At 37.7% G+C, this 19,320-nt stretch overlaps 1 protein-coding gene across 1 annotated transcript in view; it reads left to right on the top strand.

Moving 5' to 3' along the window:
• SUPT3H (SPT3 homolog, SAGA and STAGA complex component) overlaps positions 1-19,320 on the top strand; it is a 280,232-nt gene that overhangs the window by 228,667 nt on the left and 32,245 nt on the right.

Genomic DNA, 19,320 nt, shown 5'->3' with positions numbered 1-19,320 from the left:
AGGTCCCTTCCAACCCAAACTGTTCTATGATGCTATGAAAAGCATTTTGAGAGATATTATAGAGCATGCATTTAAGTCTGCCAGTGTGCCCACTTTTCCTGTCACTGCCCTTATCGGCAGTTTTGGGAATGAACAGAGTTGTCAAAAAAGAAAGTACCCCAAACTTCCTGGAAGTTCCTTACAGATGCCAAATGCGTGAATGTGGATCGATGCTTCCTTTGACCTGACCTTTTTCTACTACCAGACTCTCACACTGTTGTTTTAAAAATACTGTCTCTAGGCATTTTGAACAGTACTGCAGTGACACTTCTTTGGAATGACTTCTGCTTCCTCCTGCTGCCACTGCCTTCACAGTAGTGTCTGCGTGACCTACCAGATAGGATGACAGAACCAGGAGGAAAAGTGACTTTACTCGATGTGCTTCTTGTGATCCTGTGGTGACACTTTAAAAACTGCAGAGACAGAAATGCTGAATGGGCATCCGTCATTAGATTCAGTGAAGTTGTGCTTTCAGCTGTTTCCACCCCGAAACTGACCTAAAGGTCATGTAAAGAAGTTAGGAATATACCTTTGCATATCATCTCTTCCATTTCTCTTAAGCCTGTTGATCGTTCTGCCACATCAGATATGATTTTATTGTCAATAGATGCCCTCACAGAGTCTGCTGTAGGTAAGGAGGAAGGATTTTTCTGCACGTCTCGATGTTTGATGCTGTTTTCTGATGGCATTTTGCCGCTCATGTTAGCAGTCCTACTACAGAAGCAAGGAAAAGAATGAGTGTAGCTCACTAAAGAAACAACCATTTTTGTGGGCTATATACGTGTCCAATTCAGTCCCTAAAATGGATAGATTAGACTGAACTTTAAGTGAAAGACTTAGTTCTACTTTCTTGCAATAGTAGCAAGACTGCAAGTCTGCTAATGGCAAAATGCTGCATTACTCCAGTATAAGTTTATGATAGTTGTACAAGAAGAATCTAGAATCAGTCTTAGAAACCTAACCATGTACTTATTTATCCTCAATAACATGACGTATCTTAGGAACATACAGGGAATCTCATACCAGGAATAAAAGGCAAAATAAGTTATCCAAAGTATTCAACAATAGTTTTTTGAAAACAAGAGCATGGTACTGCTCTTGATTACTGACCATTGAGAAAAGATTGGGAGAGAAAAAGGAATAACTTTGAGTCCTTTTCTGTCTTCCAGAGTAATATTACATGAACTTCAGCACAGTGCAATTATTGGAATTTAACAAATTATTTTAATTTTGTAAGCCTATGCTATTCTGAAATTTTCTTGGATCTGTGACTATTGAGCAGTGAGGAGGATTTACAGAAGAATTTTACCCTTGCTGTAAATTAGTAAGAAATAGTAGACAGCTCTGGCCTATATTTTCATTTTAAATAATTTCCGTCTCATTCCAGCCAGTCATATAAGGCAGAAGGCAAACATTTTCATTTAGGAGATTATTTTTAATTTAGCTAGACTTGGGTTTTGGCTTTTTGCCATGCTGCCTAGTGCGAGGCATTCAGTAGTTTCCCTGAAGTTCACTCTGCATCATTTTTAATGTTTATGATTTAACAACATTGGGTTTTGAAAGACTTTATCATCTGTACAAATGGACTGGGTTTAAATCAGCAGTACATCTTGAGAAATTAATAAAAATCTGGGCCTGCAAAGTATCTGATAATATTTCCCTGTTTAAAATTATGGGATGCTATAAAATCAATGTTCTCTCTATGAAAAATCCCATGCAGATGATTGCACTTTAAACCAAAAGCACAGAAGAACATTCTAACTGCCTTTGATACTAAAATACGGATTTTGTCACTTTCCTTATTCTTTTTTTTCTTCTTGTGTTATAGTTTTCAATATTTTTCTTTTTTTTTTTTCCTCCTCACCTTCTTATTGTTTTTCACCTCTGGTGAGCCAGGACTTCTCAGTTCTTAGACTAGAGCTAATTTCTATGCTGTCTGGAAACTCACCCTCAGTAGTGACAAAACCCATACATAACTGCAGACAGATGAAGGTATCAGCATTTGGACAACGTCCTCAGACACACGGTGTGAACTGTGGGGTTGTCCTGTGCAGGGACAGGAGGTGGACTCAATGGTCCTTGTGGGTCCTTTCCAGCTAGGGATGTTCTATGATTCTATGAAAGAGAAGAGCAGAAACAAAGCAGAATTTCTTTGAGTAAGGATCCCAGGATGCTTCCTGCCTGTGAGAAACCCTTGCCATATAGCATTCCTCCTGGAACCTATGGCTCCTGGGCTTGTGTGCCAACTGGCCAGGCATCACAGAATCACAGAATCACAGAATGTTAGAGATTGGAAGGGACCTCGAAAGATCATCTAGTCCAATCCGCCTGCCAGGGCAGGAACACCTAGGTGAGGTTACACAGGAAGGCGTCCAGGCGAGCTTGAATGTCTCCAGAGAAGGAGACTCCACAACCTCCCTGGGCAGCCTGGTCCAGTGTTCCGCCACCCTCACTGAGAAGAAGTTTCTTCTCAAATTTAAGTGGAACCTCTTGTGTTCCAGCTTGAACCCATTACCCCTTGTCTTACTGTTGGTTGTCACCGAGAAGAGCCTGGCTCCATCCTCGTGACACCCACCCTTTATATATTTATAAACATTAATGAGGTCGCCCCTCAGTCTCCTCTTCTCCAAGCTAAAGAGACCCAGCTCCCTCAGGCATAAGAACTGATTCCGGCTGTGAGGAAACCAAAGCACATTATGGGAGAACAGATGTTCTCTGATTCCTGGGATCTGTTTATATAAAAAGGAATCTGGGGGGATTCCACAGTTTCTAGGTTCTCCACCGTAAAGTCCAAGATCTTAATGCTGAGCACAAGTCTTAAGGAGCAGCTGAGGGACCTGGGGGTGTTCAACCTGGAGAAAAAGAGGCTGAGGGGAGACCTGATCGCTCTCTACAACTGCCCGAAAGGAGGTTGTAGCATGGAGGGGATTGGTCTCTTCTCCCAAGTAGCAAGTGCTAGGACAAGAGGAAGTGGCCTCAAGTTGTGCCAGGGAGGTTTAGATCGGATATTAGGAAAAAATTCTTCCCAGAAGGGGTTGTCAGGCATTGGAACAGGCTGCCCAGGGCAGTGGTGGAGTCACCATCCCTGGAGGGGTTTAAAAGACATGTAGATGAGGTTCTTAGGGACATGGTTTAGTGCCAGTGTGAGGTTATGGTTGGATTTTATGATCTGAAGGTTTCTCCCAACCAAAATGACTGTATGATTCTATGATAGGACTCTTGCCAGCTTCATTCTTTTAGCTTTGAGAATGACTTGAGCCAGGTTGGTCTGTGTTCAAAATGCTCCCAAGGGTTGTAAGCCTCTGGTTTTGCATTCTGCCGCAGTTTGAAGTGTACACGCTAGAAACCTGCTATTGCTGAGCTGTACTGATGTGATTCATCTTTTAATTTTGGTTTCACGGAATCTTCCTGGTTTTGACTGCTTGAACCTTGATGGAACTGAGGTGAACCTCATCAGTTTTAGTTGCCAGATGCAAGCATGCTTTCTTTCCAAAATGACTAGATTTCTGAAGGAGATCATGTGAAGAACTTGTATTTTGTAGGACACTTCACAATACTAGTGTTACTTCTAAAATGGCAAACCTGAGGGTAAGTGCAAGTTTTATCTTTTGCCACTGAAAAACTCAGTCTCATAAATACAATTTAGATTTTATTTCTGTTTAAAAAGCAAATATATGAGAATATTGTATAAAAAAATACATATTCCTTTGGGACTATTTTCTGAGGATAGTTAATATGTATTTGTAAGGCACAAACGGATATTTTCTGACATCTTTCGCTTTTTTGCTGTTTCGTCATGACTGTCCCTCTTCCATCTGATTTGGTGATAAGTGTTCCTAATAAGGCAATTTTGGAAGAAGAGTTAAGCTGTGTGATTTGTTCTTTAGCAGCATTTGATGGATGTTGCTTTGAGCAAAAAGAGCACTTCGAAAGTTTTATAATCATATGGTAAATGAGAACTAACATTAAACTAGTGAAAACGATCTGTTTGCATTTATTTTGACCTTAATAGCTATGTCAAAATGACTAACATAATTAGAGCATCTAGGTTTTGTCTCCAAGTGCAAGCCACAGTGGAAAACAGCAAGTGTACTCTGGATTTTTCTGCATTGTATCATGTCTAAGGTAGTCTAAGATGTATATTTTTTTTCCATATGTTCTCTACTGACAGTATTGGGTGGCACTCGCTATTGCCTACTTTAAAATATGGTCCAGACTTTCAAGGAGCAGAGATATAAATAACTTATTTTAAAATAGCACCATGTAATTTTGCAAGACAGGAAAGAGCAAATTTCCATATCTTGTAGCATGACCTGGGTACATCCCTCTTTCTTCATGAAACTTTGGTTCTGGACCCTTACTTACTTTACAACATGGCAGCATCATTGATTTCAATATGATTCAGGATTTAAACGGGATGAAAATCAATACCAAACCAAATTATAACAAGCTCGATATTTCCACAGACTGGCTAAAAAGTAAAATAATAATAATAATTTTTAAAAAGTAAAATAATGATAATATGTTATATTTAGATTAATCTAAAAGAAGTTAATCTCTGTAAAGCACATTGTCTTGGCTGGGCCTATAGGTATAATCCTAATATTCATCTGGGTATTAGTCTAATAATGTTTAGTATGACAAAGCGTTCACAAAAATATCAGGCATACAAGCATAATGTCATTAGAGAAATTACTTTAAGTGGTTTGAATTGATTGTATTTTAACAGTTGGAGTAACAAACAGTAAATAATTCTTTAAAAATATTCATTCTGTGATCAATATATAGTGATTACCTGAATGCTTGATATGAAGAGTTGCAAGTAGTACATGAACAGTTTGTAAATGGTACTTGCGACCATGAGAGAACAACTCTAGGAAAAAGTGCAGCTAGCATCCTCTGCTCTGAAATTAAAAACACAGTGGTCAGCTACAATGCTGGAAAACCACAGGCAAAAATGCTTCCAAAACAGATTCTTTGTTCCCTCCAGTTTATGCTAGTTCTGAAATTTTATTTTTTAATGTTTAGTTAAAGAGAAACTGAGGTTGTAAGTGTGAATTGTAATCTTGCACAGACCTGCGGAAGACAGTAGCCATTATTCAGCAGTGTATGTGTGTGTAAATGGAGCATATTGAATGAACAGAGGGTATAACCAACTTTTGTTTGGGTATTTACTTTTTGGGGAAAATAGTCCTTCAGGCTCCAAGTAATTTCAGTATGAAAAGAGTTGCTAGTCTAAACCTTCTCTTGTTAAAAATTTCAGTCTCATAAAATTGCCTAAGCATCATAAAACAATGAATATTTACAAAACCATGTTTATGATGCTGCTCGTGACATTCCCTGCTCAAAGAATATGTAACACCAGAGAATGCTTTTTGGCAGAGACATTATTTGGGCCTTATACAGCCCTGCCTGTACTCTTACAGCTTCTTTAATAATAAACGCAAGTATTCCATGTAGACTTCAGTATATTACACCTGCATGTAAATAATAGAGTTTCACAATCAAGTAATATACTTAGCCAAAACCTTTCACTTCTGATACTTTAAAAGTACTAATTATTGATCCTGATTGAGCTCAGCTTTTTTGTGAATGCTTAAGTCCATTTCTGTTGCAAAAAATACCGAAGTTTGTCGCAAACCTTTAGTAATTTCAATTTAATAAAGATTATATTGACTCAACTGATTTCCTCCAGAAAACAAAATTTGTGGAATATTTGTGGAAGACCTGGCAAAGCTGAGCCTGTGTGAGACTAAAATAGCAGACTGTGAGGATAGAACGAAGAGAGGGAAAGTTTGAAAATATAAAGGATAGTGTGGCTGTATGATATTTGTGGAGATAAACAACATTTTGAAAAGCAACTTTTTTTTAGGTGTGTCAAACTTCAAGAAAAATTCAGCTTCACATTTGGTCTGCAACTTAGTCTTCTTAACCGAAAGAAATTTCTTTATGCATATTTCAGACCAAAATATTAGTGAGAAGAAGTTTTGGGATAAAGCCTTCAATAACTGTTTCAATATACACCGTGTGGATCCATTACATCTATATTTTTCTAAAGCACTTCAATGATAAAAAATTTTGAATGCTGCTTCCTAAAGAAATTAAGCAAATTAAAAAATCTCAGCTTTTTAGCGTCCTGTATATTATATAGTGCCTTTATTGATATTCAGAAACAATTGATACTGATTTTGAAGAAGTCAGGATGTCATTCCTAATCAGTTTTCAAAAATGAAATGTATGTATTTATGTCAAAAGGCATTTGAAAACTTTTAATTCAGTTATACATTCAATTTCTGCTGTAGAAAAAGTCAAAATGACGTTTTTCATGGTTTCTTCTCATTTTGAAAGAAAAACGTGTTTTATTTCATTAAACTGCTATATTCTTATGACGTCTTTGTCTATACTTCAAGCTATTGTCTGTAGTTGTTATTCTACAGTGTTAACACTGTGTGTTTGAAAAATATGAGTTATTATTCTATAAAACCAGTAGGAAGTCAAATCTCAGTTTGGAAATCTTGTTCCCTTCTCTCCCAACCCCCAACCCAAGGTTCCTACTTTCAGATTTATGAAAGAAAACATTTCTTTCTGTAAAAGGTTATTGTATGCCAGCATCTGGAAGTGTTTATTTCAGTGGCGTGTAATCTATCTGTGGATTTAGTTAGCACCAGACCCCCTTTTGTGTACTCCTGACTTAAAATTTTTATAAATGATCTTGTTGAATTTGTGCCAGTGTGCACATGGTTTGGCTGATTGCTGCATATATCCTTTACCTGCCAGTCACCTTTGATTTATATTCCTTCCCTTCTGCTTTTGCCTTCCAAAAATGGTGCCACTGAAGTGTCCTCTAAATCATCTTACTGGATAAATTACTCCAAGATGAGATGGTACGGTTTTGGCCAACTCCTCGACAGAAGGCATTCCTATAATCCATCCTTGCCCGCTCTGTGCGGAACCATTCACAAAAAGAGAATGAACAGGGGAAATCAGGCTCCCTCTTCGATCTCAGCACTATTTCTTCCAGTGCTATTCAAAAATGCAAAATCTGACATTTGATTTATAATATATAGCTCTTAAGGCCATCTGAAGACACACAAACTGTTTGAGAATCTTCTGCATGCCCTCTCCGGAACTGAACTTCTTCATTATATGAGTTTAATCCCAAAAATATGGTTATACAGTTTCCTTCCAGAAAGATTTAAATGTGAAAGAATAGCATATTTAAGAATATTTTAAAGCATTTCATTTGGAATAGATCATACAATACACATGACAGTTCTTTCCATGATAAAAATCCCCGTTGATTTCCTTAAACTGAACAGCTAATGCTCCGTCAGAATAACAAGAGTTCTCTAAGTTTTACTTAATGACATTACTAATTTGGAGAGTTTTATGAAGTTTCCTGGAGAAAAGCAGGTGGCTTGGCAGTAATTTAAAAGGTTCACAATTTGTGGTAGCGGTTTCAGGGGGTTTCATGTTTCTGAAGAGGGAGACCAAACTGTATATTGCTTAAGAGTGTCTGACACAATGATGTATCATTTTGGACTAGGTTTCCAGAAGTTCGTTGGTCATTAAATGTGCTGCTTGACTTTATATTGCAGTTTCCCAGCTGTCTCTACTGGGGGTAATTTTAATGCTCAAAGAGAATTTATTAATGAAGGCATAAGCTTGCAGTACTGACGAAACAGTAAGTTGCCCAGATGATTCTATTAAACGTAGATTTTTAGATAAGACAAAAATGCCATTTAAGTAGATTTGAAAAGAACTGGCCCATTTTTCTGCAGAGCACTGGGAAAGTATTTACAAACGGTCTGGGTAGTATTGGATATCCTGTGGGGACATTTAAAATTCTTGGATTGCACATACATCAGTGTCTTGCTGCACAACACAGTACATGAATTGTTGCAAGCGGCGCGCGGGGCTTTCAGGCAGTATAGATGTGGTTCTGTTGAGGTAGGAGATACTGGCACGGAGTGACTTTGCTAATGTAGTTTGCACAACCGCGTGCAGGGTGGCTACTCCATTGTGTTTCTGCCTGTTCCAGCACGTCGAAGTACTAAATGAAACGTGCATCTTGCTAAAAGGAGCTTGCAGCGTAAGGTTTGATTACCTTTCGTATCTAATAATATAAGAAATTCTGATTTAGCAGATAAATTTACTAGCTCTTTTAGTGAGAAGATAATAAATAAGCTATGAAGTTTGCAATCAGCTGAATCTCTTACACAAAACAAAGGAACTCCTAATCTTGAAAACCTTTTATATATATATATATGTATATATATATATATTTTTTTTTTCTAACTGTGTGGCCACATTCAAATACATACTAGAGACATTTTACACACGGTTGTACTGATGTAAAAGGATCCGAGGATAAGAATACATTATTTTTTTAATGAAGTGTATGTTCTTATAGGCCTCTGGAGAGGCTTAAAAGACCTTAGTATAAATGAGAATCTGGCTTCTCAAGGCAGTCTAACATGTATCATTGCTACATAAATATGTATTTCAAGGGTAAGGTGAGCAAATATAATTCCAGAGCAGATACTAGGAAAAAAAAAGGTAATTTAATTAAGTGTTCCAATATATTACGCAAAGAGAAAATATATAAACGTGCCCATCTTCAATAATTTCTGTGAAGATAGTGACACTGCAGCCATGTAGCATGTACATTCTAGTTGAAAGGTTAATAAATAGAAACTTGATAACTGAAGAATCTTAAGAAAAAAACTGAGGAATCTTAAGAACGATATGTCTTTTTCTTACTTGTCATTACAGATAATAATAGTGCAGCTCCCTGCAGGTTTCATGTTCTTGTGGGTCTCTTAGTTTTTGGACAATATTATGTACTTATGTACATTATGTAAAGCAAATCAGTTGTTGTTAGTTGTATTAAGTACAATTCTTTCAGATTCCTCTTGAAAATGGGCATGCATTGGTATTTTTTCTCCCGGAAAGATTTCAAAGTGCTGTATGAACTGAAACTGCTCATATTTGTTCGTTCACCTATAGCAGGGACTGAGCCAGATGTGACACGCCGCAGCTGAGCCAGATGTGACGTGCAGCAACTGTGTCAGGCTGCAGCGATGCAGGACAGGATGTGAGCTGTCTAGATGAAACATTATGAGTATGTTAGGATCATGTCATGCAACTGTTTGAGTTGGAATTAATCTGTGGTTGAAGAAAATTGCGTGGAACTTAATTTCTCATGAACAGGATCTCCATTGTAGATGTTATTTCTACCGCTAATGCTCGGCAGACTTGTGTTTTATTGAGCTCGGATAGAAGGTGTACCTGTGGACATCTCTGGCATCACTGACATGTCACCTTGCAAATAAAGAATGCAAAATCTCTAACAGGGTAGCTCTGGAAAGGAATAAATAATCATCTGGGAACACCAGGGCCAAATGGAAATATTTTTTTACAGCTTCTATTATCTGTTATTTTCCATTCTAGTTGCCTATTCTCTTGTTCATGAAGTTGTGTAATAATAATACTCAAACTTCGGTAGCTGCTGAACGAGGGATTGCACACAAGACAAAGTTTAAACAGGGACTTCGTAGGGTTTTTTTCTGTCCATTTCTCATGCCCCATACAGTGAGGTGTCAGTTCTCATTTAAATCTTTGATACCACTAACAGCAAAAAATTTGTTTAGTGAGCGGTGGTACAAAGGAGACTTGATTTCCTCCGGTTTGTGTCCTCTGTCCTCTCTATCTCCTGTAGCAATAATGCTTATCCTGCTCTTATCTCTCTGATAAACCTCCAGGCAGCAGAAGGCAACACTGCTATACGGTTCCTAGGAAACCTCTTTAACTCCTAAGTTCTCCTTTTCTCCAAAGCAGACTCATTCCAGAGAGCTTGACTGTGCGCTTGGTAGCACTTGCAAATATTTCTCAAGCTGAATCAAATGAAAACACCAGGCTTGAGGCAACCGAACACATTTTATGAATTTCAGTTTGGGTTTTCTGTATTTCTCCCCTTCCTTGCATTATTCCAGCTCTCTAACTTTAACTTCAAGGTCGTGTAAACCTCAATTCAGCAAAGCAATCATCTGCTTAATTTTTAAACTGTACCTTCAGTCTGACAAAAGCACATGCTAAATTGAGGCTTTCAGTATTATTAGTAATATATCTTTTGATTCAGCTGTTATTTCAACATTCTTTTTTTAAAATGGGAGGAAAATGGGGAAAATGGGAGGAAAATATGGAGAAGGATGCTCATAGGAAAAAAGAATTTTCAGAGATGTCAACGGAGGTGCAGAGAAATATATGTGTATAGTTCAAAACTATATCTATATCTAAATATATATTAGTAAACAAAGCTAAGAAAATAGTCTTTGCCATGTGAAAAGCTTTAGTACTTTTTATTTGTATATAAAGTGATTCTTCCTGGCGTCTTGGTTTCTCTGGACATTTAATTTATGGTAGTTCTTTTGTCAGTGATGGTGACCTTAAAGGCACCAGTAGTGGATTTGATAAAGACAAGATCCGTGCATTTCTGCTGCTGGGGTGGGAGGTGAAATATTTCAAAAATATATTTAGTGGAGGGAGAGTATAGTTTAGGCAAGAGGTGAACTGAAATTTGAGATTTGGTTATTTTTTTTCTGTGTTCCATTTCTGAAAATAAGCATGGAAACTGCTCAGCTGTGGAAGTGCAAATTATGTATCTGTGTGTACTGTAAACATTGGTGCCAGAATAAGAGAAAATAGCTAAGAGTCCTTAAAAAGTACTAGCAATAAGCATCAAATGGGATGAAATTGAGATCAGATCTTTTTTCTGGCCTGGAAAGTTTTGGAAGATATTTAAAGGATTTAAACTTAAATAGGATACAGCACTGGGTCGACATTGCGTTGGTAACAGAACTAGAGAAAAATAATGAAATTAAGGGAAACTCGTAACAGTTAATCAAGTACCTGTCATGTTTTTAATGCTGTGTAGTAGTGTACTTGTGTCTGTGACTGTGGTGTCCAATTTATGATTAAACTTCCACCAGGGCTTTCAAGTACGTCTCTTCTATCTACTCTTCCACATTGCAAAAATTTCACAGTCAGAATATTTTTCTTGCTTTTAAACCAAGAGCTTCTTTCTCCTAGTTATATTATCCTGGATAATTCAGTTCCCTCCTCAGCGATTAAGTTCTTTAATTACTTGTTGATAGAAATTAGACGGTTTACTCCATGCCACTTAATTAAAGGAAAGAGGACATGGATTTTTCCTTGGTGAGACACTCTTCTGTGTCACGCTAAATATTTATGTTGGTTAATATGTACATGGACAAAAATGTAATGTATTGGTCTTTCGTAAAGATCCTGAGCTATTCTTCAAAGCCCCAAGAATGTGTCAAATAAGTGGTTTCCTTTAGGCTTCAGTTGCTGAATGATGATGGAACCTGGAATTTACCTGAGTGGTTGAAAAACTTCCTATTCGGCTTTACCAATTTGGAATTAACTCCACAGCGAAGAGCTCTGCCTAAGAATTATACACCTTTGATTTCACATAATTTAAATTCCAATAATGCTAGGAAAATAAGAGTAAGAAATAATAGTAATGATGAATTAGAATGAAAATAAGAAAAAGACACACCATAAGTGTTTGCATAGGGTTGCTAACGCTGACAGGTTATGTAGGTGGGGAAGAGACTGGTATCCAGCCTGGAGAAATTGTACTAATGCAACATTTCAGGCTGTTCACTGGCACAGGTCAGTCTGTAAATGTGGTGATGTGCTGACAAGAGGGTCAGTTTTGATGGTGAAGAAATGAGACAACAGGAAAAAAAATAAGACTTTCCAGAGATCTACATGTGTTAATTTTACTGCAGAAGGTGATAAAACTGCTGGAAGCAGTCTCCATGCAGAATTATTGCGGTACAAATGGCCTGGAAGTGAGTTATATTAATTTCACTGGGTTAATTTTGTCGGTGGTAAAGGGTTTGGGTAACTTTTTTTTTTTTGCAAGAAGGACAAATTATTAATATTTACCATCAAGACAACTGTCATTCTAATTGGTGTTTAGATAGGATACCCAAATTAGCATCAGAAGGTACAGTGTCAATTCAGAGTGTATATGAGCTGCTTCTGAGAAAAAGCACACAGCTTTTTGTGCATCTGTTAATGAGAAATTTTAAACAATCTCACCATTGTGCATGGAGTTTGTTTGTTTGTTTGTTTTTAAACGAGCATATGGTACAGAAGAAAGGTAAATGCTTGTTGCCACTGTAAGAAACTTGGGGTTTAGTAGCTTACTAGGCAGATGAGCTCCATCTTTGTGCATAATTTACTACGTTAATACTGAGGCTATAGAAAAAGATAATTAGGTACAAAAGAGACGAACTGGATGGCTCAACAAATTGGTTAAAAGCTGTTAATCATGGCTTTTTAGAACATGTTGAAAACCATTCATGTGATCAAGGAATATTAATTTTGAGACCCAATTTTATAACTAATTCCGAATTATCGAAAGTGACTAGACATTTTGAATGCTTAGCCTGAAATATGTAAGAGAGTACTGATTTAACTGTGCGTTTTTAAAGGTGCATGAGGACATTTCCTGAAAGTGGGATTTCTTCTGTGCTCTCCACGTACATAACAGAAGTAAATTGTCATTTAACTTTAAAAAAGGGGAAAAAAATCTTATTACTAATACTTTTCAATGTAAGAATGTTAGTCAAGATCCAAGACTCCTCTGTATTTATATATTGTTTGTAATACACAAATGCAAAACAGAAGTTAATGATGGCTCAGTAGATTTTGCAATATATATGTAAGACAAATGACAAGATTTGACAAGATAAACAGGAGAGTAAAAGGGAGATAGTGTTGTTTAGCTTGTGAGGAAGTGGTCTTAATACATAAATTCTCCAATTATTATGAGGGGTTTTTTTGTAGGAGTCACAGCACAGAAGAGTTTTAAGAACTAAGTGACAGCAGGTGATGAAGTTAGTCTGCTGTCTGCTTGTTCCTGCCAAAAAGAGGAGGAAGATGATGGGCTGGCTTGAATGTTTGGTGTGTGTGCACAGCAAAGGATGGCAAATGCACTGGTCCAGGTTGGAATCTGACATTTGATGGTAAATGTGCTGCTGCACAGGATGAGGAGACATCAGGAAGTGAAGAGAAAAGTAGCCTGAAATGCATGTGACTAATAAAAGGAAAATTCAAAGTGATGGGCAGGAGAAATGGCCTTGGCAGGAGCCTTATGACTTAGTACAAAGCAGAAAATGTTGAGGTTTTTTTCAAAACTATGTTAATAAGTGTTTCTGTAACTTCTTCAGTGAGAAGATCAGAATCTGGATGAAGGAGGAGGTTTAGGTTGGACATGAGGAGAAGGTTCTTCCCCCAGAGGGTGCTGGACACTGGAACAGGCTCCCCAGGGAGGTGTCCCGGCCCCAACCTGACAGTGTTCAAGGAGAGACTGGACAACGTCCTCAGACACACGGTGTGACCTGTGGGGTTGTCCTGTGCAGGGACAGGAGCTGGACTCGATGATCCTTGTGGGTCCTTCCAACTCAGGACATTCTATGACTCTATGAAGGGTAAGGAAGGCAGTTACGTGCCACTAGGATTGTTATCTGGAAAGAGAAAGGTGAAATATAGCTGCAATCTGAGTGTGAACATACAGAGCATGCGGTGTCAGAGATGACACCCACGTTATACACCTTGATGGTGGTCGTGGTCATGAGGGTCCTGAAGAACAGCGATGGAGGATTTGGAATAGGTGCAGAATGAGGAATTCCAGTTTATCCACGTTCATCCTTAGCTGGCAGCTTGATGTGAGAGCTGTCAGAAGAGCATGAAAAACTAGCTAGCCCCAAATTATCCAGCCAAGGATCTTTATCAGCTGTATTATAGGGTAAGAAACACCTACTGCCATGTCTGTGGGCAGAGGTTTCCATCAGTAGTATTAATTGCTTCCACTAATTTATTGTATGCTTCCCAATTCATCAAAGCACAATTTCCTTTAGGTTGTTGAAGCAACCCCTTGCGTTTCTTATTTTCTCATGGAAAGAATTCATTCCCAACTTCATAAGCCTTATTTTTAAGAAATCGAGATTCAAGGTTTTTAAGATTTTTTTTTTTTTTTTTCAAAAAAGTAATATTTCACTTTAACATGATGTGGCAATATTCAGTTGCCTAAAGTCAGCAGCAACATTTTGGCTTTAGTATGTATTGACACATACCCTAAGAAAAGCAGTAGATACTGGGAAGTTCTGACTTTCACCATTTTAAGTGAGACTGACATTGTCAGGGTGCAGGAGAAATCTGGAGTCAAGTGCAGTGTAACATAAAGGCAATAAGGCTCTGCTGCTTGGTCTGAGAAGTCCCTGATGCTGCTGTATTTTATTGTATAGATATAGGCAGAGTGGCTGCAGCTCTGCATTTGTAGTGAGTGTTTCAGGTTTGGAAAAACTATATATTGCAAACTCTTAAACTTTCCAGTTCTTCAAATGTAGTTTATTTAAGGTCTAGTTTCCTTGTCAAATATTTTTGGAAAAAAGTTAATTGGGGATTGTAAAGAAATGAAGAGGACAACTTAGTGACAGAGAGTTGCTGAGTTCCCATTTGATAAATGAAGTGTGAGCAAACTATTTTCATTCCAGAAGAGCCAGATGTTAAGTATTTCATCTGTGAATTAAGAAAATAGGCAACATTTACAGGCTCTGGGGCTGTATCTTGCAAAGCAGTGATTTTGAAAGAGTGTTCTGGAGTCTTGAGGAATCAGTTGAACGCGATGGGGCCAATACAGCGCTGTAGCTGAAGGGGTTGACGCAGTCCTTGGGCAAGCAGCAGGGGAATAGGAAATAGAAGAGTTTTCTGCTGTTTTGGGGCAAGCACAGCTAAAATATCATTCCAGTTTGGGTGTTCATATTTTAGTAAAAACCTCAACAGTTGGAGAGGCCTCAAAGATCTAGGGGAAAGTGTGAAAGACTAGAAAATCCCGACATAGAGATACACACAGTGCTTTATCTGTAGAGTTTATCAAACTGAAGAAAGTGTTGTGTTGTCAGTCTTTAAGAACCCACTAAAGAAGAAAAATCTCATGTTTTAGGGTTTTTCAGTCCCAGCATGCAAAGTTATGAGGATATGCAGGGTAGAATTCCTCTGGTTAGATATAAATATCTGCATCTGAGCACAATGACTAGATTTCCTTTATAGTCAATTGAGAGAAAGAAGCATTTCTGGGCTGTAATTTTTCTCTTGCAAAGGTAGATGTTTAAGAAGAGTCAAATGAACCATGTTGTGGAAGTGCCTTTTCCTCTTCCTCTTCCTTGACAGGACGATGTGTGTAGATATTGACATTGCAGAGCTCTGTGTCAGGTGAGAAGAGGCCTTCTCCTAGTATGCAGCTCGACATTTAAGCTAGACAAATTCAACCTAGAAATAAGGCATATATATATTTTAACAACATGACTAAGTGCTGAAATAACTTAACCAATGATTGTGACGAATTGTCCATGACTGGAAATTTTGAAATCAAGATGAGATGTTTCTGTAAAAGCTGTTTCTGTAAAAGCTGTGCTCAAGTTCAACCACAGCTACTGGATCTGGAGACCTCATTCAAGAAAATCGTGTGGGTTGTGTTACGCAGCAAAATTAGATGGTCCTTTCTGTGAAGAGCTGTGAATCATAGTTTATCCATACTTTGGTAAACTATAAATGTGAAAATCCACTTTGAATACAGGTCAGCAGCTTATCCAATTTGAATTCCTGATATTCAGATGCATAGTTTCAGAGGAAGTAATTTGCAAAATTTGTGGTAATTTTACTTTTTAAATATAGCAATTTTGCTTCAAAAAGTTGCAGTTTTCCATACCTATTCATTATTTTGTGTTACACAATGTAGTCTGACCTTTTTTTCCCAAAAACTAAGCATCAGAACTACGTAACATAAGTTTTTGGGAAGAAGCTATTGATTATGTAATGGAGACATTTGTTTTCAGAAGTAAATGTTGATAATTCTTTATTAGAACAGGAAGTTTAGAAAAAAATATCATCATTGCTCTTAAAAGTCAATGGAATTACCTTTTTTCAAACCCTCATAAAATTTGGGTCATCATTGCTGTATGCAGTATCTCTATACATTTTTATAAATATTCGTATTACTCATATATTGTGAATAAAATGGGCTAAATGCACCACCTTAATTAGACTAGTGGAAATAACAAGTTATTTCCATTCTTTGAATGTCTTTGGCAAATTTCCATTGTGTCAACATAATTAAGATATATTGATCTTAATCTGGTAAGTACTGTAACTTTACATAGTGGAAAAATAAAATAAAATGGACCATGAGAACATTTTTCAATATCAATTTCAATTTTAATACTTTATATTGTTGTGAAAAGTTATAAAAATGTGTTATTATTTTATTACCCCATTAAGAAAACAACGCAGCAACAGATGCTTGTTACCCTGATTTTCTCAGTCTGTTTATGGGGATGTTTTATCAAAATGGGTCTTTTAAAAGTTATAAAGATGTAATACTCTCCTAAATTAGGTCATAAATGCCTAATGTGGAAAACTAATACATTTTATTATTTTTCAAGTATGGGTTTATGTATTTTAAAATATGCAGCTGTTAGGAAGTCTGGAGTGTATATAACAGAAACATATTGCATTACAAGATGTTAGTGTCTCTCTCTGAGTATGTACATTCTTTATGCATATACCCACGCAAGTTTTTGGCATGTGGAAGAGACTATGTTAACATTTTGGCTCGGTATTAATTTCTAATATCATGGATTATTTTTTTAATGAATAGATGTAAATGTTAAATATACTGAGGACATATGCGAATTTTTACACTGTATTTGCCAAAATCTTCTCTTGCACAAGTTAAGCAAGTAGATCTAAAATGTGTATATAAAACAACAATAAATTCCATCACATCAGCAATTGGATGCTGCATTTCTGAAAAATGGTAGATGTTCCCACACCAGGAGAGGTAACAAGTTGATCTCTAAGTTTAAATGTCATTATATTTTCCAAGCTAACTAGCTGGGATGGATTTGTGGCAGAGCCGTGACTGCTTTAGCAAATGATACAACCAGGAGGATTTTCAAATTTATCCATGATTTGAGATGAATAAACTAGTTGTCAAAGATGTACTTGCTGAACCTCATGTCTCCACTGATGCTTTAGCAGGTGGGTTGGACTAGATGATCTCCAGAGAACCCTTCCAACCCAAACCATTCTATGATTCTGTGAAAGCCTCTAATGGTCATAGAAAAAAGTGTGTGAAGTATACACCAAATTTCGTGGCAATGATGGGATTGCAACAAATTAATAGGGGCCTGTTTGTGTCACACACACATCCCCTTCCTTACTAATTTATGTACATGGGAAAATCTATCTATATAATTATTTTGTTACAAAGGGGAAACAGGATTTTGGTGACCTCTTATTCTAATTATTGCAGCATCTCTTGCCCACTAATACTACTTTTTTTTAAAAAAAACACAACCAATCAAGAATCTTTATACCATCTTGAGGCCCTCATGCTTGTGAAAAAGTGATAAATATATATAAAACTATCTTACCGTCCTTCAAATACTTCCTTCAAAACACTCCGTTTTTCCACAATGCTTACAAAAACCTTGTAATTAGGTTTTCAGTGTGCTGATATCAGTCATTTCTTTCTTTGCACTGCCTTTTTTTTTCCTGCATGTACCTTTAACATCTGAGGAAGAAGTTTTATTTTGTTTAATATTCCTCTAGTACATTAGAAAGCAGGGTCATGGGCTGTGAATATGGGCTCGGCACTGCAGCGTTAAAATAAAAAATTATAAATGTCATAAAGCAGCAATTTAAATGAAGGTAAATTAGTAATGGATACTTTTTAATATAAGCAATGTGAAAACTCAACCTTGAACCTGGAAAACCAACTTAATCTATAATATTTGTAGCTTCATTTTTGGTGTGGCTTACCGAGATCAAAATAAAACAGTCCTGATTCTGACGTGAAGGAAAACTCTTCTTGCCAGGTCCAGTCTTGGCGTGTATGATTTCGTATAATGCTGAGTGTATGGAGTCATTGCAGACCTTATCATTGCAGATCTCTGTCTGCACACACTTGCCTTTAACCTCACTTTTAAGCATCCTGTTTGCAAGAAATGCTGAACTGTGGAACCAAATTTCGCCCGTATTCAGAGGAGTTTTCCATTTGATGCACTGCAGACTTGACTCAGCCCATTAAACCCTTCTTTCTTCAAATCCTTGAGCAGCTGGGTTTAAGTTTTAGTTTGGGTAACACATGAGTCGTGCTGCTTCACTCATTTCTCTATCTGAAGTTTCCACAAGTTCGGAGATATCTAGCTCAGGGTTTTGCTTGTGGCCTAATTCTTATGCTGGTAATTTTCCATCCTCTTTTTTTCTTACCTGTTTTCTGTGAGGATTAGAAAGTTTGCTACCTTTCTTACTGGCCACCGAATATTGAACCTCCTGTGTTGTGGCTGTGTTTATGTTGACTGATAGGGTTTGTTAGAAAAACCAGAGGCATTGGTGCCCTCTCTTATCCATGTTCCACTTATGTGTTTGAGCAAGAGACACCTTATTGGTGTGGAATGTCCTCAGAGTGGCTTATATTCAGGTTTTCAACTTATGTTGGACCCTGTTGTTACATGTCGTGTGGGGTCTTTCCACAGGGAAGCATCTGAAAAAGGAGCTTTGCAGAAAAGGGCCTTGGGGGATCCTGGTGGACACCAAGTTGACCGTGTGCCAGCAACGTGCCCTTGTGGCCAGGGGGGCCAACAGCACCCTGGGGTCATTAGGTAGGGTGCTGCCAGCAGATCGAGGGGGTGATTCTCCCCCTCCGCTCAGCACTGGTCTGACACATCTGGAGAGCTGGGTCCACTGCTGGGCTTCCCAGTAGACGAGAGCCATGAGCATACTGGAGCAAGTCTAGTGAAGGGCCACTCAGATGATCAGGGAACTGGAGCATCTCTGATACGAGGAGAGACTGAGAGAGCAGGGGCAGGTCATACAGGAGAAGCCTCAGGCGGATTTTATTAAGATGTATAAATACTTGATTAGGGATGAGTAAAGGAGACAGTCAGACTTTTTTCAGTGGTTCCTTGTGAAAGGACGAGAGGGGCAATGGGCACACACTGGAATACAGGAAATTGCAGTCAAAAAGAAGAAACCTTTCCACTGGAGGGGTGATCAAATAGGGGAACAAGTTGCCCAGAGATGCTGTGAAGTCTCCATCCTTGGAGATACTCCAAACCCAAGTGAACACATCCCTGAGTAACCTGTTCTAGGTGATACTGCTTTGAGTAGAGGGTTGGACTA

Source organism: Caloenas nicobarica, chromosome 3 (genome assembly GCF_036013445.1).
Source record: "Caloenas nicobarica isolate bCalNic1 chromosome 3, bCalNic1.hap1, whole genome shotgun sequence".
Taxonomy (NCBI): domain Eukaryota; kingdom Metazoa; phylum Chordata; class Aves; order Columbiformes; family Columbidae; genus Caloenas; species Caloenas nicobarica.
This window is presented reverse-complemented; position numbering and strand designations above follow the sequence as displayed.